Below are 25122 nucleotides of genomic sequence, written 5' to 3'. Positions count from 1 at the left end.
GCCTAACACTTTGGGGGCCAATTGCTGCCAAAGCTATCCAGCACCTATTAAAGCGGGGGGGGGGGGAGTAGAGTACAATAATGTGCTGCTTTCTTTCTTTATTATTGCAGGTACGCCTTTCTTCAATGTAACTCAAGGTGGCATAGGAAGGGATACACACATAGAAGCCATAGCAGATTAGATCAAATCAAAATATCTAGTTTACTGTCCTGCTTCTCCTAATGGCTAACCACCAGGTGCCTCTGGGAAGTCCACAGTCAGGACTTGAAAGGCAGTAGTCCCCCAGTGATGTTGGCCCCCAGCAACAGTTATTTGGTAGTGTATTAACCTCTGGTTTCAACAGATCCATATAGCCATCGGTGTTCATATCTGTTGATGGATGTATCCACCAGCTGAAATAATTTCCTATCCAGATTTTGACCCAAGCTAGACCTACTCAGCTTTAGCATTGTTGCATCCTGCACCTTCAGTCTAGAGCTCCAAAGTATTCATAACTGTTTCCCAGGGTTGATGTGAGGCTAAGTGCCATTTCCCGAATGTCTGCTCATTGACAAGTAGCATCAAGTGATGACTTGCACGTATGACTGAGCCATCGCAGCTTGACCATGATCCAAAATTCAGTACTTGCTAATGGAGGGAGTGTAGACATTTCACTCGGAATGCATAAAGCAATGAGTAATTAAGTGCTGAGAGATGGACGGATACACGTCTGTCGATGTGCACCAGCCCGACAATGAAGACTGGAGTGAGCTTTGCAAACTCTATTTGTAGCAAGCATCAAAAGAACGGATTAGTAGTAAATTGGTTTTCTACTGCCTAGTGTCCCTTATGAAACTCTCTCATCTTAAAAGGAACTAGCAGCTGTGCTAAATAATTATAGGTGCACTGTTTACACTGCAGGAGGCTGGAAATGGCCATGTGGGGAAACATCAGATATACGGTGTAATTTACATCATCTATAAGTGTTAGAGTTACATCATGCCCTGCCTCCAATCGGTTCGATGCAACAAAGACAGAGACACTCCTCGTCTCCTTGTCGCGTCGTTACATTATTATTATTATTTAATGTTCTTCAAGCTTGCACATCACAAAGCCACTTTGCAAGGTGGCCTCTATTGTCTGAGGTTCACAAACTTGTTTTACTTACAACGTGACCTAGATTTTAGCGCGGACTGCCAAAGGGAAAGCCTTGCCCAACAGTCTATTGCACCACAGAAACCACCCAACGTAAAATGGATTACTCCTTTGCCACAGGCTGACTTGCTTATGCAGGTCTCCTTTGTATAAGCACATTGATTCCTGCACAAGTAAAATAGGGTACTTTAAGAAAGTCTTGAACTTCAAGAAGTTTCTCCCCTCCCCAGTTCCCAGATAAGTTACTACATTTCCTTTCCTGATGAAGAAACCGTTGTCCTAACAAAAATGGTTTCATGGAATGGACAGTGGCGAGAGTCTCAAAGGGCAAAACACACCATTAGGTTTTTCTGTACGCCGTAAGAAGAGTGTGATCAGACCAAAAGCCCATCGAGTCCAACATTCTCTTCTCAGGGGACAGCCAGATGCCCCCACAAAGTCCACAAGCAAGTTCTAAGCACAACAGCACCCTCTCCACCTGTGATTCCCAGGAACTGGCTTTCAGAGACATACTGCATCTGATCCTGGAAGGGAAACATAGCTGCCATGAATAGTAGCTATTAAGAGACTTATCCTCCATAAATTGATCTAATCTGCCTTTAAAGCCATGCAGGTTGATAGCAATTACTACATATTGTGAGAGTGAATTCTACAGCTTAACTCTGCAAGCTCCATTGAGTGAGCAAGCACAGCAGGAGTGGGGCTCATGAACAGGAAAGTTTTCCAATGGATTGTGCCCAAAGTTACTATTGATATTTGGGGGGAAGCCTCAATCTGAAAGTTCAAGTCAAGCCCAAAGCTAAATAACCCTATGAAAGGGGAGCAGGTGTCCATGCTTCCACTCATGGACATGGTGTGGGGACTAGAGATGGGAAAGCCTGTGAAAAAATGGAAAATTGGAAGAAGAAGAAGAAGAAGAAGAAGAAGAAGAAGAAGAAGAAGAAGAAGGGAAAAACCAGGTTTTTTTCTGGGGGGTTTTCAAAGCCTTCTTTTTTAAGGAAAAAAAATGAAAAAAAAAATAGTTTGATATACTTTGAATATTCCACACACTATTTTTTTCTTCATTTTTTTCATTAAAAAAATGACTTTGGGGAAAAACGGAAACCAGGCAGGTGCTCTCACTGTACCATAGCTGTCAACTTTTCCCTTTTCTTGCGAGGAATATTATTCAGAATAATGGAATTTCCCTTTAAAAATGGGAAACGTTGAGAGCTATGCACTGTACACTTTCTGGCAACTGCTCAAAACATTTTAGTTAGGGTCAGCCCATCTGAACATGTAGAAGCTGCATGTGATTTACTTTCTTTTAACCACTGTTGACTTTAATCATCTTTTGAATACTCTTAAATACCTGCTTTTAACTGTGTTTTATCAATCATTTTAATATTCTGTTGTATATTTTTGTAAACTGTTTAGAAAGCTCTCTTACCATCATGCGGTTTATAATATAGAGTAACAAATTCAGTTTTAAAAACACACACACTCCTTTTCCTTTCAAACAGAGTTTGAGCCTTAGTGCAACATACTTTTCAGTAACTGGATGTTGGTTCCTTCTGGGCCTGGCATGCAAAAAAATTGCCTTATGCTTTGCCCCAGCTGTCCTCAAGTAGAAATGGGAAGGCCTGGGGAAAAAAACTGGAAAAATTGGGGGCAAAACAGTTTTCCCCCTGTTTTTCCCCAAAGCTGTTTTTTAGAAGTCCATGACAAAAATGACAAAGAGGAAGAGGAAGAAGAAATGGAAAATAATAGCAGTAGTTCAGAAATAGTTCAGAGATAGAGTAAACTGCATGTATATGTTGTGTCTTCTGTTTGTTTGTTTTTAAAAAGTACTACTCAAAGAGTAGACTTTCTATGGAGCTTAAATATTGAGGTGGATCTTAACTTTATTTCCTGTTGGTGCTAAGAGGCAAATCTGATTATTCATTGTGTTGATGGGTTCTTGCATTTTTGTTGCTTTTGAGAGAAAGAGGGGTGGTTACCTGTTTTATTGCAAGCACAATACTTTTACCTACACTGCATTTCATGCAATTTGTAAAACTACTCCACACTGAACTTTTTTTTTCAATTTTTCAAAAATTTCCATTTTTTCCAGAAAAAAACGGGGGAGGGGGGTATTTTTTTCTCATGGCTTCAAAATTTCCAGAAGCTTATACATAGCTGTCAACTTACAGATTTGAAAATAAGGGACCAGCAGCCTTGAAAATAAGGGACCAGCAGCCAAAATAAGGGACCTGCAGCCTCACCTGTTCCAGGCACTCCAGTCTTCCTGTCCTCCTGCAGTCTGGTCAAACTCATGCTGGTAGCTTCGAGAACACTGTCCAACCAACTTTGTAACCAGAGGCTCAACTGAATAGAATCTGAATCACATGAACCACAAGGCCTATGCAGCCTCAACTTAAGATGGCTCTCCGGCCTGGCTTTGCATTGCAAAGTTTGCAGCAGCAACAAAATGGCGTCCGGAATTCAAAAAACCCCTCACCTTGCATTAACTAGCCACACACAAGGCATGCAAGCTCCACCCCCCAGTCATTTAAGAACTTCTTATTGGGTGAGCAACACAGCCAAGCAACACAGTTGGAGCCTCCCTCCTCCCTGGCCGGCAGGGAGGGAGGGAGAGGAGCTGCTTCCTTTAAAATTTAAGGGACATCATTTAAGGGACATCTATCAATAAGGGACAGCAGTGGGACATGGCGCTGGAATAATGGACTGTCCCTTCAAATAAGGGACACTTGACAGCTATGAGCTTATACAGTGGTGCCTCAGGTTACATACACTTCAGGTTACATACACTTCAGGTTACATACTCCGCTAACCCAGAAATGGTGCTTCAGGTTAAGAAATTTGCTTCAGGATGAGAACAGAAAGCGTGCTCCGACAGCGCGGCAGCAGCAGGAGGCCCCATTAGCTAAAGTGGTGCTTCAGGTTAAGAACAGTTTCAGGTTAAGTACGGACCTCCGGAAGGAATTAAGTACTTAACCTGAGGTACCACTGTACAGCTTATACACAGCTTATACACAGATTAGAGACACTGGCTTCTCCAGAAAAATGGGGCAGGGGGATGCGACGTCACACAACATTGTGAAGAACCAGGTGCCTGTGGGGATGTCAGAGCAGGTGCAATGTGCATAGGCCCACAGCCCGCACATACTTTGTGCCCCCATACCTACCATTTGAACCCCAAACCAGGCTTCAGAGAATGAGTTGAAAATTATTAGCTACAATTAGGGTAGCTCTTTTGTAACAAGTCTGCCTGCACGCCTGCTGTCCAAATTAATCACCCTGCCGTTTCAACATATGTGTTATCAATTATCATTAGCAGAATTATGTTGATGTTTTTATTATTGCATGTAGTTGCAGCCATGCGCCAGCTTCTTAAGAATGGCCTTTCATCATAGTTTCATTGGGATTTCCCCACAAAGCTTTCCCAGTTTATATTTTGTCTTATTTTCAACTGTTTCAGTAAGTATTACAGTATTTCCAAAAGGGGATGTTTGGTAGCTATGGAGGGGTTTTCTAGAGTGTTTTTAGCAGTTCCTCTTTTTTTCTGCATCATAACAACAAATAATTATCAGTCAGATAATTACTACGTATGCCATCACATTGTGGCTGCAGTCCAGAACGCTTCCTTTAATATTTATTTAAATGCTTAGGTGCATTGAACAAGCAGCACTCCCTGATGCTGGTTTCTGCTCCTCCCGTACTTTGAGTGATCATCACAGCCCTCACATGTACACCAGAGCTGCTGGACTCTAGGACTCTCCTCCTCACTGTGTGAGCATGCAATCCATATGCATTTGTGAGTTATATGCTAGAGAAGTGATCTCAATATCTTTGCTCAGGCTAATTCTTCTGTTGAGGGGATATCACATTTTGCCAGCAGGAGACCACAATATATTCTTGCAGGGAGATAGGGTCCAGCCAGAAGTGAGCATTTGCCGACTCAGCACTTTCTATCACGCCATTGGCGCAGTGTAACCCTGGGATGCCAACGACAAAGAAATATGTGGCTCCACTGGAAACAAGCATCTGGAGGGAATCACTGGTGTACATACAGCAGGGAGGAACAAAGGGAAGAGGCCCAATTCAGTTCAAGTCCAGAAACTCTTCCTTGCAAGTACCCAGGTGAAGGGCTTCCCAGGAACTGCTTCAGCAGTCTGGTTTTCCCAACCAAATAGCTACTGTTATTTGGCAAACTGTTCTCCAAGCACCTCCTTCTCATAAACCACTATCCGAAGTGCCTCCCAGCCCCCTGGGCTGAGCCGTCAGAGGGTAGGTACTTAGGGTGAGCTGCAAGAGGATATGAAAGGAGAGAGTAAGGTGTAAAGGGAGGGGTATAAAGACCAGAGGCATTGCTTGGCCAGGGGGTTGGCAAAGGGTTGACAGGTAGGCAGGATTGGTGAGCTGAGCAAGCAGGAGTGGAAGCCCCTGGTCTTAAAAGAAACCTAACAACAAATGTCTGGTTCTTCCCTCTCTCTGTGTACATATATGGAAATACAGTACTTTTAATCTGTCCGCTCAAAAGTGAGTGTTTGACTTGACAAACACAGGAGAGGCAGCAGCAGACTTGGAGGAAGCCCAAGGTTTTCAGAAGTACAACCAATCTTAAGGAGGGGGATCCTAATGGCAGGATCCCCAAAACATCCCAATGAGGAAAATGGAATGGATCGGCTAGAAAAGGAAGAGAGAGAGAGAAACACAATGAGTAGACTCAGAGTAGACCTACTAGATTTAATGAATCTCAGTAAATCATGTCCATTCATTTCAATATTCCCTGCTCTGAGTTAGGATTAGGTAAAGGGAACCCTGACCATTAGGTCCAGTCATGACCTACTCTGGAGTTGCAGCGCTCATCTCACTTTTTGGGCCGAGGGAGCCCGCGTACAGCTTCTGGGTCATGTGGCCAGCATGACTAAGCTGCTTCTGGCGAAACAGAGCAGCGCACGGAAACACCATTTACCTTCCCACCAGAGTGGTACCTATTTATCTACTTGCACTTTAACGTGCTTTCCAACTGCTAGGTTGGCAGGAGCAGGGACCAACGGGGAGCTCACCCCGTCACAGGGATTCGAACCGCCAACCTTCTGATCAGCAAGTCCTAGGCTCTGTGGTTTAACCCACAGTGCCATCCACATCCCGGAGTTAGGATTAGCATGGGATATAACCCATAGAAAGAGGGGTGAGATAGAGATGGAATTGTGGAGGGCAGCATTTGAGATTGCAACATTTTTCTGCAGGTCCCGCTTCCAGCCAGCCAGCTGTATCTCTATTTAGCTTCTAAAAACCATACTTGAGCCAAACTCCTTGTTTTAAATCAAGTTTTCAAGCAGCTGGAAATATTCCAGGAAAAGGGCTTACTTTAATGAAAACGTACATCTAACATTTAACATTATATTACCGTTGTTGGAAACCTGCTGCGTGAAAGGTGAAAAATCAGGCAGCAGACTCATAACATAAGCCTCAGTGATGCTTGATTAGCCCTGCATCTTCAGCAACTATTTATATCCATAGGTTTTCTATGCCATAACCTTATTAAAATTGGGTATGCTTGCAACATAGGATTACTGCAACATGCTCTATATGGGGCTTCTGTTAAGGCTGGTCTGGAAGTTGCAGCTGGAGGAGAAAGCTACAGCTAGGCTGCTGTTGTGAGTGAGTGACTAACTGCCACCACTGATAACATATCTGCACTGGCTGCAATTTAGCTGTCGGACCAAATTTAAGGTTTTAGTGGTGTTAGATAAAGACCTGAGCAGCCTAGGACCACCTGACCTGAGAGATGTATTTTTCTCCTTATCACCTATTCTGCCTTGGTCAGACCACCCCTGAAATACTTTGTCCAGCTCTGGGTGCCACAATTTAAGAAGGACATTGATAAGCTGGAACATGTGCAGAGGAGGGCAACCAAGATGGTAAAGAGGTCTGGAAATCAGGCCTTATGTGGAACAGTTGAGGGAGCTGGGTATGTTTGGCCTGGAAAAGAAGAGACTAAGCAGATATTATAGCCATCTTCAAATATCTAAAGGGCTGTCATGTGGAAGAAGGAGCAAGCTCATTTTCTCAAGCTCTGGAGAGTAGGACTCGAACCAATGGCTTCAATTTACATGAAATGAGATTCCAACTAAACTTCAGGAAGAACATTCTGACAGTAAGAGCTGTTTAACAGTGGAACGGTCTCCCTCAGGAGGTTGTTGACTCTCCTTCCTTGGAGGTTTTTCAACAGAGGTTGGATGGCCATCTGTCATGGATGCTGTAGTTGAGATTCCTGCATTGCAGGGGGTTGGACTAGATGACCCTTGGCAGTCCCTTCCAACTCTACGATTCTAAGCCTTGAGGTCTTCAAGTAAGGGCTTCTTGCAGGAATCACATGCCCTGGAACTCCACTGAATGAACAAACTCCCTCTGGAAATTAGAACAGCCCCTAAAATTTGTTCTTGAGGCATCTCCTTAAGAATTTATTATTCATCCAGGGTTTTTTTCAGGAAAGTATTCTAGGATACTGTTCATGCTGGTTTTACAGATGGGTTTAATGTATTTCATGTTATTTTAACTTTGATTTTCCTTTCTATTTATTTTTGCGTACACAGCTAGGATATTTTTGAATGGTGTGTGGTTTAAAAAAATCAGAGAGAGAGAGAGAAAAAATTAACTGATGTTTTGTGTCAAACATAAATATTAGGATTCTTTTAAATTATCCTTCTAACCATTTACTGTCAAATTACTATAGTATTAATCAGTTTTCATTTCCCGTATTTTCCTGAGGAAATGTTCTGTGATAATTCCTGATAACTTTTCAAAGCTTTGTATGGAGCAATTGTCTAATTTAAAACTGGCATGCATTTCAGCCAAGTCATTTTCTGAACTTTGATAGAGATGGGGCAGGTATGTGATCCTAATGCTTCAGTTAACAGAGACCACATTTCCATATATCACCAGCTACTGCTCTTTATCTTCTGTTTAGCGCTAGCTAGGGGTCGGAATGGCAGAATACACACTGCACAATGTGCTTCTGCCTCAATGAAAGTGTTGATATGCTCGTGCATTTTCAGTTCACTCTTTACACATATTTTAAAACTGTGTGCTTCTTTTCCCAGTTTTGTAATAATAGCCTCCTCCAAAAGCTGGTTGTGGTAGGTGAGATCTCACACCCATTGGAAAGTTACAGAACCTGTTCTTGGATTCACTGTATTCCTTGAAACAATAACAGAAACCATTTTGCTTTCTAGTTGCAGACTGGTCTTTCTGGTTTTTCCCCCCTTCATTTCATAGAAAAAAAGAATTTGTACACTCAACAAAGCAAAATTATGCAAGTTGCAAAAAATAATAATAATGGTTTTCCCCCCCTTTCCCTCCCCAACCGAAGAATTGAGTTCTACTCCAGTGCTAAGGTCCAAACTTGGAAGTAAGTTTCATCCAAACAAGTGGGACTCATCTTGGGGAAAATGAAACAGTTAAATCAATTCCTGCTTCTTCCCTTTAACTGTGTTACAGATCAAGCCAACATTATGCTGCAAAATAACACTGATCTCAACTGAAAATTCTGTTTCATAGCTCCAACCATTGGCAGGTGAAGTAGACTCACACTGTGTTGTGAAATATAGCAGACAGCTGAAAAGTCAGAATGCTGTTACACTATTTCTGAACGTAAGAGGGGGGAATCCTAACAAAAGCGTGTGAAGTTTTATCGTCCAAGAACATTTGTTTTTCCACCTTAAGGAAGGAGGGACTGGCAGGGAAAGCATGGCAGCAATGGAAATGGGATGGAAGCCCCTGTTTGAATTGGGCTCTGCTTGAAGGGGAGCTGTGCCCAACTTAAATTGGAAGTGATCTTTTCCAAGGTGCATGTGAATTGTTTAGTTCTTCCTTCCTATTAATGCAATCTTCACCCCATCCCTATTATCCTCAGAACTTATTTCCATAGAGATTCAGAGTTAAGCTCAAGCCAGACATTACCATAGATGCAGTTTTGCTTCCAGAAATTGCACCCACGAGTCTCATTTCCCCGCCTCTCAGAGTTAAGGAAACTGTGTAATGTTGCCGCGTTATGTGTTTTCCCAGCCCTGATCTGCATTATTGACTGGCTGCCATTGGTGAAGGCAGAAAAACACACTTCAGGATGATGCCATATCACCTGTTTCCTTAATTAGAAGGAGAAGTGAGATGCACAAGTGCATTTTTGGTGACAAACGTGTATTTTAATGAATCGTCCCAGTAGGAGTTCTCACTGGGCTGAGCTTTAAGCCTTTTTATTATAAAACTTTTGGATTGAACATAATAATGGATAAAATGGATTCCTTGTCCCCTAAGGAACATTGATGGAGATGCCATATGGAACAATGATTACGTCAAGGAGAAAGGAGAACTTGCAGCAAGTTCACTTCATGTTTCCCTGTTTGGTCTGGCCAAGTTTTCAGGTACTAACAGAACAATGTTTGGGCATTTGCCAATTGAGGGGGAGCAACATGAAGTTTTTTTAACTCAAGGATCAAAGACCAAACACATGCACACAGATACTGTACATACAGGACCAATATGGTAGCTGTGCAGAAAAATGGTTGGGGGTGATGGGAGCTGTAGCCCCCTGGCAGCTTGAAGAACACTGACTTAGGGATCAAGAGACTCAGACTACTTTGCAACTGAGTCTCAGGCAGAGAAGGACAAATAGAATGTGCAGAGAACAAAACATTAAGCATTATATGATTAATAAACCAACTGAATACAAGATGATAATAAAGTTCCAAGATTGCTTACTGGCTGAAGTCTTTACAGCTCTCCTAACAGGGCCTACTGAGGGCCTATTTCACATGCAAGAGAGTTCTACAGACAGCACCACCAGCAGAAAGATATGTTTCTTGTAGGAGGCAGTCTTATCTCTGACAATGGTGGCAACCTCATGAAGGTTAACCTCCAAAAAGAGGACCTCATTAAGAAGTTCAATGTCATCAAGTGAAGGATAATTTGAGACCAAAGCTTGTTTGTGTGTTTGTTTTTATGAAAGTATTTATATATTGCCATATAAAACATCAGGGCATTGCACAACAATAAAACATATAATGTCATTAAAAACAATTTAATGAAACCATTAAAACTCATCACAAATTCTTTAAACAGTTTCATAGTTTTTAATCGCCCAACACGTGTTAATAAGGAGACCAATGCCAGTATATCTGTGCTATCTATAACTGTTCCTTGCAAATATTTCTGTTCCTCACCACAGGTGCTAATACAATAATCTCAGCAATTATCACCAATCTGCTACTGCAGTGGGCTAAAAGTCTTCCTATTTAACCTACATTTATATTCTAATTATATATCTATGCACTAATTATACAACGATTCCTGTATCTCATTGCCATTCAACTTCCATCTTACAGTTTTCTCCTTTAGATATCTGCCATGTAAGATTTCACTTCATGCACCTGAAGAAGTGGACTCGAGTTCACCAAACCTTATGAAAAAATAGATGTGAGTCTTAAGTTTCTACAAGAGTGGCTATTTTTCTCTGAACAGAAGCCGTTCATATGAGAGAAGTCCTGATTATCCAACCATAAGACATGTTCAGCAGCATCTACATAGACAACACCTACTTTATCAAGATCCTTTTTAAAAAGAAAAGAAAACATTCACTGAACTATCCTAATTGTACCTTGGCCCATCACTTCCTCCTCCCATTACTTGTCATCAGTTCCCGAATCTAGGGATCTTAGTAGACCACACACTTAACATGACTCAACAGTGTGATGCAGCAACAAAAAAGGCTAATGCTATTCTTGGCTGCATCAATGAAAGTACAATGACCTTATCAAGGGAAGGCCTGGAGTACTGTGTCCAGTTCTGGGCACCACAATTTTAAGAAGGATATTGACAAGCTGAAATGTGTGCAGAGGAGGGGGACCAAAATGATCATGGATCTGGAAAGCAAGCATTATGAGGTAAGGTGGAGGAAGTTAGGTATGTTTAGCCTGGAAGAGAGGAGGCTGAGAGGAGATATGATTTTGTTGCTTAGTCAATTAGTCGTGTCCAACTCTTAATGACCCCATGGATAAGAGCATGCCAGGCACGCCTGTCTTCCACTGCCTCCCGCAGTTTGGTCAAACTCATGTTGGTAGCTTCGAGAACACTGTCCAACCATCTCGTCCCCTTCTCCTTGTGCCCTCAATCTTTCCCAACATCAGGGTCTTTTCCAGGGAGTCTTCTCTTCTCATGAGGTGGCCAAAGTACTGGAGCCTCAGCTTCAGGATCTGTCCTTCCAGTGAGCACTCAGGGCTGATTTCTTTAAGAATCAATAGGTTTTGATCTTCTTGCAGTCCATGGGACTCTCAAGAGTCTCCTCCAGCACCATAATTCAAAAGCATCAATTCTTCAGCAATCAGCCTTCTTTATGGTCCAGCTCTCACTTCCATACATCACTACTGGGAAAACCATAGCTTTAACTATACAGACCTTTGTCGGCAAGGCGATGTCTCCGCTTCATAAGATGCTGTCTAGGTTTGACATTGCTTTTCTGCCAAGAAGCAGGCGTCTTTTAATTTTGTGACTGCTGTCACCATCTGCAGTGATCATGGAGCAACAAGAAAGTAAAATTTCTCACTGCCTCCATTTCTTCCCCTTCTATTTGCCAGGAGGTGTTGGGACCAGTGGCCATGATCCAGTGGAGATATGATAGCCATCTTCAAATATCTAAAGGGGTATCACATGAAAGATGGAACAAGATTGTTTTTTTCCTGCTCTGGAGGGTTGGACCCGAACCAATGGTTTCAATACAAGAAAGGTGATTCTAATTAAACTTCAGGAAGAACTTTCTGATGGTAGGAGCTGTTCAACAGTGGAATGGACTCCCTCAGGAGGTTGTTGACTCTCCTTCCTTGGAGGTTTTAAGCAGAGGTTGGATGGCCATCTGCCATGGATGCTTTAGTTGCTTTATAGCTAGCAGACCAAATTCTTCACAAAAGTCTACTATTATCCCAGCTAGCTTGGCCTTGGCCTACTTCTCCCATATTCATAACTCCAACATAGTTGGTGTTATGAACTTTTAAAGCCCTCTGATACCACTTTAAGCAGTCATGACTTCCCCCAGAGAATTCTGGGAGATGTAGTTTGTTAAGAGTGCTAGGAGACCCCAATTCCCCTCATCTGAGAGCTACAGTTTCACAAAGTGGTTTAACAACCAATCCCTCTTCTGAGAATTGTAGCTCTATGAGGGGAATAAGAAGCTTCCTAAGCACTCTCTATGCCAGGCATAGGCAAACTCAGCCCTCCAGATGTTTTGGGACTACAACTCCCATCATCCCTAGCTAACAGGACCAGTGGTCAGGGATGATGGGAATTGTAGTCTCAAAACATCTGAAGGGCCGAGTTTGCCTATGCCTGCTCTATGACTTTAACAAACTACAGCTCCCATAATTCTTTGGGAGAAACCATGGCTGTTTAAAGTGCTACTGTAGTGCTTTAAGTGCATGGTGTGAATGTGGGCTGTGCCTGCTTTGCTGGCCAGGTGGTTGCATTGCAGAGACATTAATCAACCACATGTGTGGTTTAAATTCTATTTCTTACTGTTAAGTAGACTTGAAAGAAGCAAGCAAGCAGAAGCTATGTATTCATTTAAAATGAAGGGGCCTCCTTTGCTTGTTAGTATGTCATCTCAAGTCAGTTCAACTGTTGGTCCTAAACACATTGTCGAGCAGCCTTTTCAAAGGAACCAAGCAGTTACCATAATGGCTTGGCAGATCCAAGACAATCTAGCAGCTAATTCTGCAATATAGCCAGTAGCTTTCAGATCTGAGACTTTGCTATTCACACTCTTGAAAAACGACAGTAGCATTGGCTGTGAATTACTCTGATGTGTCAGCTATAATATGTAATATAAGCCAAAAGTGGATTGGGATACCATTTTTTTCCTCTGAAATGAGTATGAGGAAATATTTGACACAGGCTTCATAAGTCAGTGATGGGGTGGGGGGAAAGGGGGCTAACTTAACTTGCCTGTGCTTATTTCCTGCATTGCAAGCCCAGTTTGCCAGCTTTTTCCGAGCACAATTTCAAATTGCATACCCAAGATTGGTCCTGAATTGAAAATATTTTATTGGACTGTGGGACAAGTTGTGCCACAGATTCTGAAAATGTGCCTCACTCACTCAATGTTGCTTAGTATCAGAGTAGCCCTCCATCCTACCTGCTGCACACCTGAGTCCTGCTATTCAAGGGACAGGCAGGATAGCCTCCTTTGGTACCCACACAGCTCCTGTAGGGATGGACAATTCTGTTCATTTCAGTTTGAGGTTGCACATACCAAATTTCTGCTTCTCCAGAGGGTAGGACCCAAACCAATGGAGTCAGATGACAAGAAATGAGATTCCGACTAAACTTTAGGGAAAAAACCCTCTGACACTAAGAGCTGTGGAATGGACTGCCTCCTTCTTTGGAAGTTGGATTGCCATCTGTCAAATATTCTTCAGCTGTGATTCCCGTATTGCAAGGGATTCAGCCCTTGGTGTCCCTTCCAACTCTACAGTTCCATGATTCTGTGATTTCCATATCACTTTGAGATATCTATCTGTGTATCTATCTGTCTATCTGTCTATCTATCTATCTATCTATCTATCTATCTATCTATCATCTATCTGTCTATCTATCATCTATCTATCTATCTATCTATGTCTATCTATCTATCATCTATCTATCATCTATCTATCTATCCCTCAGAAAAGTTTGCTAGCATTTTAGTGTGCTTTATACATTTCTTCGTATACACATTTTTGCAAACCCATAATGCATCACACTTCTGTATGATACTTTCATGAATATATGCATCTAATATGCACACTGTTTCCTAACAGGCACATTTTTGTACACAGTTCTTTGTTGGCGAATGCATCGCAAAATTCAAAGACATGAGAATTTTGAAGGGTAGCTGCAGCTTGTTGCATATTGTTTCAGGAAATGGTGAAATCATCAATGAAAAGTTGGGCTAGAGATGTGGGACACAATATTGACTTTGCTTTATGGGTGCAATTGTGGAAAATTACTCTAATGTTTACTGCATGCTAAACACTGAAGGAAAAGTTTGTGAGGATGGTGCATAGGTGGTATTTAATGCCAAACAGATTAGCAAAGATGTCAAAATCAATAAGGGGTAACTGTTAGAAATGTAAGGAGGCAGAAGGAACATTCTACCACGTGTGGTGGTCTTGCAGTATAATTAAGAACTACTGGGAAATGATTTATAATGAACTTTTAAATATGTTCAAAAAAACCTTTCCCAAAAACCCAGAATCCTTTCTGTTAGGAAAAATCACAACAGAAGTTACAAAAAAAAAAAACCAGATAAATTTGTTCCTTTATGCGACAACTGCCACACGTGTACTATTAGCACAAAAATGGAAAGCTTATAATGAACCGATAAAAGAAGAGTGGCATCTCAAATTGTTAGAATATGGAGAGTTAGCAGGTGTGACCACTAGAATAAGAAACAAATGGGATTAAAAATATAAGGAAGACTGGATAATATTTATTGATTATCTGAAAAATTATTATAAACAGACAATTAGCCTAGCAGGATGATAATATTTTCAGCAGCTTAAGTTAGAACCAGAGTTCACAGGAGGAGGAGAAAAAGATTGGGGAAACTAAGAAAATGCGAGAGGAAGTGGAAGATAAAAGGAACCATGGAAGGAGAGGAAGGAGAAGAAGGGAAGTCCGTCAATGACTGTATTCTTTTTTCTTTCATTGTAATTTTCATTTTCCACCACCGTTTGGGGGGGGTTGTTTTGGTTTTTGCTTGAATTGAAATCTATCAGAAATGCAAATAATTTTTTTTTTAAGGAAATGTGAATTAGTGAAGGTCACCATTTCTCCTCCATCCTCACTCCCAAGCAAGGTATGTGCTTAAGTCAAAAGGCATATTCAGCAGTCAAACCTTTATCTCAATTCAGTGCTGGAATTGTAAATGAAAAACTATTGTGTCCACTCTTTCTGGCAGGGGTGAGGAAACACAGGGCTAGGGGCCAAATATGTCCCGCAGGCTTCTCTGCCTGGCCCTTGGGACTGTCCCCAGCCACTTCCCTCCTCCTCTGTCATACACCCAGGCCACACGGCTCAGCAGCCCGTCTTCATACCCCCCCCCCTGAGTGTTTTGGACTGGCTGGAATGCGGCCTTGAACTCTGATAATGCTTCTGGGTTGCCTGGATGCATGATAGTAGGGCGGGTGAGTGCATGTAGAAATTAGCCGCCTGTACAAAAATAAAATGCACATTTGTTTCTCTGCTTACCTTTGCCTCGGCCTCTGGCCACCATTGTGGGTGGGCAACACAAGTGAAGCTGCATTGTTCTCCTGGCTTCTGAATGCTGTATGTTGCTGCCTCTTACTGGGAGGTGCAAGGCAGTGGTAGTTTGGCATAGTGTGGGCACTGTGGCAGGAGTGTTGGGTTGGCTGTGCCACTGCACCTGCTGAACTCCACACTACCTTGCCCTCCTCTTGATAGAGACACATGATGTGGCAATTTCCGAGACAGCAACACAGTTCTACCCATGCTGTCCCACTGGCTGCTACTGGCTGCCCTGGTGAAAAGGGTCCTCACCACACCACCATATGGCATCTTTGCCTCCCAGGAGATGATGGGTCTGGATCTTTGCAGGGTTAGGTGTTTTTCAGAGAGATGTTTTGGCTGAATTGTCTCTCAAAAGAGTGAGGTGAAACTAGAAGGTGGTAAAGGTAAAGGTAAAGGGACCGCTGACCATTAGGTCCTGTCTTGGCCGACTCTGGGGTTGCGGCGCTCATCTCGCTTTATTGGCCGAGGGAGCCGGTGTACAGCTTCCGGGTCATGTGGCCAGCATGACTAAGCCGCTTCTGGCGAACCAGAGCAGCGCACGGAAACACCGTTTACCTTCCCGCTGGAGTGGTACCTATTTATCTAGTTGTACTTTGACATGCTTTCGAACTGCTAGGTTGGCAGGAGCAGGGACCAAGCAACGGGAGCTCACCCCGCTGCGGGGATTCGAACCACCAACCATCTGATTGGCAAGTCCTAGGCTCTGTTGTTTAACCTACAGTGCCACCTGCATCCCTATAGAAGGTGGAGCTGAGATCAAATTCTGAAAGGTAGTCAAGGTAGATGTTGGAAACGTAGAGGGAAATGGTTTGAATCATATTTTCAGTTATGTCTGGAGAAATCTGGATGCCATTTTGAACCAAGATGGCACTGGTTTCAAAACTGCAATGGGTTTTTTTATGCCAGGTACAAGTTTGCCTGATACAAGTATCTGTACAGTTTTTTTTAATGCCAGGTACAAGCATCTGTACAGATGTTTCTGCTCTTGTTGTACCATTTGACATTTCTGTGGGTTGTAAAATGATATAGATGGTATACAAATTTAAAATGAAAATGAATTAAAATATAAGGAGCCCTGCTGGAGCAGACTCAAGGCCTATCTATTCCAACATCCTGTTTTCCAACCAGATGCCTCAGCTCCTTCCTATGACAAATCCTATTGCACTGAAAGATGAACTTTGGTAGAAGGATACTGCATTTCCTCTCCTCGCTCACACTAAAGTTAATATTCAGGCAAGATCTGCTTCTGAAGCTCAATGGAAACATCTGTTCAGATGCTTAAAGCAAATGTGTGCTTTTATTAGGAACATAATCAAATATTCAATGCAGATGATATTCTTCTCCAAAACACTCCAGTCTGGGGGGAAATTAAGTGTTAGCTGTAGTTCTTGACACTCCCTGGGCTTAAAAAAAATGGAAAGGCTTTTTTAAAAGCAAAATAGGGAAGAGTTGTCTTTCTGAAATGCTTGATGCCTGTAAAGCTCTAAGAGTTCTTCCTGATTTAGTTAACATGACAAAGATAGACACATAGATAGATACCCAGATTTTAATCTCCGAGTTGATAAATTAGGTCTGGGATTGTTCCAGAGAAGAAGCTGAAGAGTAAACAAATGAAGAGATCTATGTTCCAGCATGTTCCAGCCTAGGTCCAGGAGAGGCAGAGAAGGGGGAGATCCCATTGATTTAAATTTGCCAAGAGAGAAGAGAGGAAGAGAGTGGAAACTGAGGAGTGAATGAGAAAAGCACCATTGGGACAAGCTGGGTTGTAACTCAAGCCTCACTGACCTTTCCAAGTGGATATCCTGCCGTACTTAGCCAGCCATTTAAGGGGAAGACAAATAGCTGGTAAACCCAATCCAATAATCTCAGTTAATTGCCAGTTTGTTGCATGTATTCTCTGGGTGCAGAGTACAGAAGTGAGGTTGAGCAGGGAGAGGGAGCAGGAGGTGTCTTATTGCAAGACAAGTCAAACTGATCATATATGAAGCAGCAAAACTCCCCTCATCAGGCCTCCAGTTTGTCAGCCTCCTGGAAAAGACATCACATTTCCATCCACATAAGTGACTGATGAGCTACCAGTGATTGTCTGGCATATTAATTTCTTTCTAACCCCATTCTTTAACTTTAGCCTCTCCCTTTCTTCCATACTTCATTCAAAAAGAACCACCTGGGAATGAGGACGTGAAAGCTTCTACCCAATTATGATCTCTCGCTTTCTCACTGCGCTTGGAAGCTGGAAAGGAGCTCAATATGTAGCCGAGGTAGATGGAATATTAGCATCAGGGAAGATTTATGTCCATGACCTTCTGGATGTAAGGTGACAGCACAGCCTCTGCTCTACTCTGGCTCATATGCATATTCATAACTCGTTTATTCATGAAATAAGTGACTGGATTAGCAATAGTTTGAAGGACGGCAAGCCTGGAGTCGAAAGGAATTCAGGTGGCTGTTTAACAGAAATTAGGAGATTGTCATTGTCATGAAGAGGAACCCTTTGCATGGTGAGCTTATTATTGGAAAAGCCATGCATTTTATAGGATTGAAATGGTTTGGCAACTCCCGGGCTGTCAATTGTTTTAGTGCAATACTCAGTTTTTCTTGTTGAGAAGTGATGGTTTTTCTCATCTATATGTTTTAAGAAAAGATATCTTGACACCTGCAGAAGATGGATGTGGGGAGGGTTGTGAAGCTTTCAATGGCAAATAGCTGGGTAGACAGCTAACTTCAGGGAGTATTTATTTCATTAGTAGTAGTCTCACCCTTTCTCCTGAAGGAGATCATAGGAGCAAACACACTGAAAATAAACACATTGAAAATAAAACATTGGCTCTTCATCCAATGGATCTAAAACGGTTGGATCTTCAGCCATCAAATACATGGGTAAACAGGAATTTTTAAAAATTCCTCTAGAAGGTGAATTATGAGACAGGTGCACCTCACCAGGGAGGGCCTTCCATAAATGAGGAACAAATAGTTTTTATTAAATTTAAATAACAACAAACAAGTTACAGAAAAAAGAAATGAAAGAAAAAACACTTTTAAAAAAGGTAAGTTGTCACAATTACCAACAAAGTATAGGATAAGGTAAAGGGACCCCTGACCATTAAGTCCAGTCATGACTGACTCTGGGGTTGTGGCGCTCATCTCGCTTTATTGGCTGAGGGAGCCGGCGTACAGCTTCCGGGTCATGTGGCCAGCATGACTAAGCCGCTTCTGGCAAACCAGAGCAGCACACGGAAACGCCCTTTACCTTCCCGCTGGAGAGGTACCTATTTATCTACTTGCACTTTGATGTGCTTTCTAACTGCTAGGTTGGCAGGAGCAGGGACCAAGCAATGAGAGCTCACCCCGTCGCGGGGATTCGAACCGCTGACCTTCTGATCGGCAAGTCCTAGGCTCTGTGGTTTAACCCACAGAGCCACCCATACAGCTATGCAATTTACTGAAACAATAATAAAACATGGGGGGGGGGGTATTAGGGGAAGGTAGTATCTCTGGTGAGAGAAAAAGAAGAGGAGTTTGGATTTGATATCCCGTTTCATCACTACCCAAAGGAGTCTCAAAGCAGCTAACATTCTCCTTTCCCTTCCTCCCCCACAACAAACACTCTGTGAGGTGAGTGGGGCTGAGAGACTTCAGAGAAGTGTGACTAGCCCAAGGTCACCCAACAGCTGCGTGTGGAGGAAGCGAAGACACAAACCCGGTTCACCAGATTACGAGACTACCGATCTTAACCACTACACCACACTGACACATCATGCTCTTTCTGGGGTAGTTTGTTTATCTTTGGTTCCCACCCTGCACTGAGCTCTCACCTGTGGCTCCTAGAAGCTGTCAACATGTGACAGTGGCCACACCCCCAGGAATGGCTTTGACTGGCTGGCTAAACCAGGTGATGGGTCTCAAATGCTCGGTGAGTTAGGCACATTGTCTGAATGCAAGGACAGGCTCCAGTGGATAGAATGGACAAGACCAATAGTGGGTCCAATGGTCAAGAAGGTGGTTTCCACATGTGCTGTAGAGGAGAGTGAGGAACAGATGGACCTCATTAACCTGAGAAGGTAGTCCATCTAGGAGAAGTAAAACTCTGATCCTAAACCTCTCCTGCCTTGTGGGATATCTTCGGGAGAAAAAAATGACTAAGGAGTAAACTCTACACAAATCCAGTCGAATGGCATCTTGTACACTTCCTTGCAGCAATTTCCATGGCCAAGCTGGTACCAAACACATTGCTCTGCTTTCCTTTGGACCACATCAGTGAGGCCGAGAGGTGGGTCTTGATGTCTGGGCAGCTCAGGAGTGCTGCTAACACAGTGCTGCTAACACAGTAGTTTGACTTCACCCCTGGAAGTACATTCCATTGTCTCTCAAAACAGATGGATGCCAACAATAAAACATGCCAAGAGGAAAAGGGTGTGTGGTCTATAATTACAAAGGGTTGGGGTTATGACAATATAATTTACATAATTAATAACATAAATTACACAGCAGACAGTGGGATGAATAATGTATTTTGTGGGGAAGGTGGACTGCAGTGGAATGTAAGCAGCGCTGCATGAAATGAATACAGGGTGAAACAAAACAAAAAACCCAATACTTTCTTACATCCCTAATCCCCACTTTCTGTCACACAACTCTAATTGTTTGAGGGAAGCTAACAGCTGAGTAGAATTTGACAGAGAACGGCGATGGCAGAGTGAGATTTTTATAGTCTGTGTATATGGAAGGTGAGGGTTAAAATCAGACCAAATGTTTGGCAGTCTATGAAGAAACAAGTGATTCCAGGCCTATAACAAATCATGAAAATGGATGAAGTATAAAGAAAAGCCATCTCCTTTTCTAACTAACAGACCATGCTTTTATTCAGAACAAGGAAGCCTTCTGGCATCTCATTTTCCCCAGAAAGTCTAATGTGCTTTGCAAAATAAAAATCTGAAGAAGAAATTCTGGACTCTTGGACAAAACATAATATAAATGCTACAATTTCCTAAATCCCACCTCTGTAATGCTCCGAGTAACGTCAACGGAACTGAGCCAAAGTACAGAGAGTTCAACAGAATCCACATTCTTTCTTATAGTGAGTCTCTTATAGTATGACTATTTCTCCAGGCAGCAGCTACGAAGCACAACACAGCTATCTTCAAATGCTTTCTGCTGGTCTAATATAAGAACATAAGAAGAGCCCAAGGCTCTGTCTAGCTCAGCATCCTGTTTTCCCTGGTAGCCAACTGAGAAGCCTGCATCTGGGAATGCAAACAAAAACCATTGGCTGTTTTTTGCCCACGTGCACAAAATCAGAGGAATGCTGCCTCTAGCATGGAGGTTTCATTCAGCTGTCACTGATAGCCACCTCTTGATAGGTGAAGGTTTTTAAAAGACTGCCAGGCGTGTGATTTGAACCCACACCTCTCTTGGGAGACTAAAACACTCCTGGGGGTGGGATCAAGGCCATGCTGTGATTCAGGCACATAAGAAGCTGCCTTCTACTGAGTCAGACTGTAGGTAGTTCAACACTGCCTACACTGACCAGCAGTAACTCTCCAGGGTTTTCAAGACCCAACTTGAGATGCCTGGGATTGAACCTGGAAAACACTGCATGCAAAGCAGGTGCTCTACCACTGAACTGCACTCCCTTGAAGGCACTTTAGCTCATGCCAAAAATATGTATTTCCATAACCAGGCCTACTCTAATCGTGAATGGAACTTTAGCCAGCAGCCGTGTATGAAAGCCTACCAGAAGCTTGATAGGCTCCTCCTTGTTTTTCCATGCCTAGACAGGCAGATACAATGGAAGGTTTACCAAGTCTGATAAGGAAATGTTGAAGGAGTTGGGTATGTTTAGCCTAGAGAAGAGGCAATTAAGAGGTAACATAATATCCATCTTTAAATGTTTGATGGGCTGTCGCAGATGATGTGAAACTCATTTGTTCTCTGTTTCTACAGAGGGGAGGACTTGAATGAATAACATCAAATTCCAACAAAGGGGCTTGAAATTAACTTTCTGGTGCTATGAGTTATTCACCACAAGAAGAGTGTACCTTGGAAGTTGGTGGACTTCATTAGGGGGTTTTGAAGCAGAAGTTAGATGACCAATTGGAGACCTGCAGCACTGGATTTTCCAAACTGGCAGGTGATGGGTCTAGAAGACCTTAGAGGGACTTCCATTTTCTCTTACTAAGTCCATTGTGAACCTCCATCCATTGCTGATAGGCTGCATTTGGCTTGATGGACCACAAGCTGTGCAGACACTGTATGTGAGCCTTCCTTTACCCAAATACTATAGGAGACAAAAATAGTGCTTATTATGCACCAAACCAACCCACTCATAGGATGGAAGTAGGGCTTCCCATCTCAGGCAGCAAAATATTGGGGTGACAAATGTTGGACAAAGTTTGCCTGAAATATGGTGCTTTGTGGTCCTACCTCTCTTTCTTCTCTACTGTGGTGAGATGTATGCATGCTACTCAGATATATACTATCTTGGAAGTTCCATTTAGCAAATGAGAAATAAGTATAGCCAAGTCTTCCCCAACCTGGCAACCTCCAGATGTTGTTGGACCATGTCTTGCCAAATGCAAGGTGGTTCTTTTTAAAATGATTCAGAAGCAATACAAAACACAAGTGAGTGAGAAGATTTTACTCCTAAACAACAAGCAATATATACATACCAGACATGCACTCCTATTTGCCACTTGGAAGCTCTCAAGAAGTGGTGAAGTGACTCCCCCAGGTAGCCTTAGTGTAGATTGTACAGCCCTGTGGCCGACCAGTCCATGCGCAAGCTTCTAAATCACAAATGATCTGATATTATAGGTAGCTACCTCCTCCCACCTGCCTCCCTTTCCAATAACAATTTCCAGCATTAAAGAGGGTTCCCAGCACTAACTTCCTAGACTGATTAAGGCAGCTATGTTGGGGGCTTCACCTCCTCACAACTGATTAGGACATCAGAGAAGGTTCTCACACCTTCAAAAACTTAACAGCTGCCAGGGAGGGGGAAGGAACAGAGGCAGGAAGGGTACCCTTGTTAGAATCACTACCTCCTTGATATACAGTTGGTCTTCCGGTTGGATTTCCCATACAGACTACAACTTCCATAAGCCCCAGCCAACATGGCCAATGATCATGGAAGATGAAAATTGTATTCCAAAACATCTGGAGGCCACCAAGTTGGGGAAGATTAACCTAGACTCCTTCACTTATTCTGGAATCAAAGCTTTCTATGTGGGAAAACAAAAATATACCCCTCACCTACAGTCTGAAGTGGTAAAATCCAGAATTTGACCATCTCCTTCTGAGTGATGCACAGAACAAGTGTGATTTTCACGTGTGCTAGCCCATTCCAACAATTAGAGCACAGTTCTTTGTAGCCTTTCAGGTTTGAATTGGTCTGGATTCAAACCTCAACATTAAACTGGATGAAATAATATTGGAAAGCAGAATCTCTCTATACTTGCGCCCTTGAAATTCCACTGCATCGTGTTATGAAAGTTGTAAAAGATAATATTTGTATAAATTAAAGCTATTGGATACTTATGGTATTTCAATTGCTGCTTCATTAAGTTGTCCTCCATCCCTGAACATCCACAGATCTATACCATAGCATTTTTCTATTTTAGATTTAATCTACACAGCTACCAAGTGAGAAAGGGGCTGAGAAAAGGGAATTGCCACTTTAAATTGAATGTGGGGAGATATATAAGAGTGGTGAAGCTCCTGCTGAAGCAAATGCAATCTATTACAGAAGTTTTAGATTTCAGAATGGTTACCAGGACTTTCCTACGCCCATTAACTCCCCATACAGGCTGGCATGGTATTTTTAAAGCTGTTGTCTACCCTTTTGCAATGTCACTGCTGCCCTTCAGTTTTGAATCACGGCAGGGGAGGAGCAAGCTTTGACTCCAAGGTGGTTTTCAAGGGATCACAGCCAATCAGCTTCAGGCTTTGCAGAAACTGGGAGCCTAATGAGATGGAACCAAAACCATTAGGCCCCTGGCCTATGTTGTGACAATATAGTTCCTGCGAGATGTAAACATACAACTTGGGACCATTTTACCTGCAAGATCGCCTTACCCCATATATGAGAGATGCTAGTGCTGCCTAGAAATTCAAGGCAGTAGAGATATAAGATGATAAGAGCCCCACCGAACTTGAAGCATGGGAAGTCACAATAAAAATTTATAATTTGGCAGAATATTCGGACTATATTATATGTATTTGTATAATTTGGAATATTTAATGTGATTTGATTGGATTGTTAAAATGGAAAATTTAATAAAAATTATTTTTTAAAAAAAGAAGAAGCTATGCCTTCAGATCAACAAGTTCTTGCCAGAATCAAGTGATTTCATTTCTTATTGCTTTAATCTCTGTATGTCTGCAGGATGGAGGGGATGAAAGGGGGTTATGATTTCTTCAGGTTTCCTTTTCCTTTTTTCTTTTTTTCTTTTTCAAGATTCTTTTATTTCAAGATTCAAAGTTACATTGTATCACTCAACAGTTATAATCCTTATTCTAGAATGCTAATGACTTCCCACTCACCCATCCTCAATGTTTATAATCACAGTTACATACAATTGTTTTGTTGTTGTTGTTGTTTTAGGGACACATTCCAGACAGGCAACAACACTCAAGGGTGATACAAAGTAAAGTGGTCTGGGGAAAGAGAGGGTATAGCTGATGCAGAAATGTAACCAGCAGAGAGTCTGAAGGGCCAGATGTAGAGGACTGGAGGGCCGCATATCTGCCACCGCCCCCCTCTGAGCCTGAACTTCCCCACCCCTGCTCTGCAATGTATACTTAAAATTGGCTTCCCCTAGCAGGCATGCCCTTTGGGAGAGAAAGAAGGCCTTGGCCCCTGAAAAAGTTAGCAAACAAGGGGAAGTGAACTCTTTGCTATTTTAACTGTTCACAAAGAGGGCAACTTAGCACTGTAAGAGAACATAAGAAATTCCGGCCTGAGGAACTCAGAGGGAAAAGCAAATACAATATGGAAGAAACAAAACCTTGCAGTACCAGAGCAAGGGAGGGGAAATAAAGCAATTAAAGACATCAGCTGAGACTACAAGGAATCCCATTAATTCAACAGGCCCAGCAGTTAATTAACAGAGAAGCATCATCTTCATCAAGCCATCCCAACACTAAGCATCTCTTTATTTGCAAAGGGTACAGCCATTCCATTAACCATGGTAGCTCAACAAAACCCAGGCTGCTCCTGAAATGAAGCTGTTGAGTTGTTAGTTCAGAAGAGAAACAAACACACCCTTTCCTCAGGGGCTAAAGATTTTTTTGGCTAAAAGGCTCTATCCGCTCTGCCATGCAGTATGTACAGCATGGGTGGGGCAAAGCAGAGGCAGATAGTGGTTGCAATTTAATTAACCCCATCCTGTTGGTTGGATCGTCTGTCTTCAGTCCTTGACAGATCAGTGCCTCCCGGATGATTTTGAAAGGCTGGCTGGGCATTGCACAACTCCCTGTTAATTTGGCATCTGGACTAGGTGAATGAAGCTGTATCAAACTTGGTGGCAGAGCCACTGCTCAGCATGCAAAAAGATCTCTGGCTCAAGCCCTGGCATTCTCTAGGTAGAGCTGGCCTGGAGAACTGCCTCCAGTCAGTGTATACCAGGAGTCAGCAACCTTTTTCAGCCATGGGCTGGTCCACCG

The sequence above is a fragment of the Podarcis gaigeae genome (genome assembly GCF_964106915.1).
Source record: "Podarcis gaigeae genome assembly, chromosome: 6".
Classification (NCBI taxonomy): domain Eukaryota; kingdom Metazoa; phylum Chordata; class Lepidosauria; order Squamata; family Lacertidae; genus Podarcis; species Podarcis gaigeae.
This window is presented reverse-complemented; position numbering follows the sequence as displayed.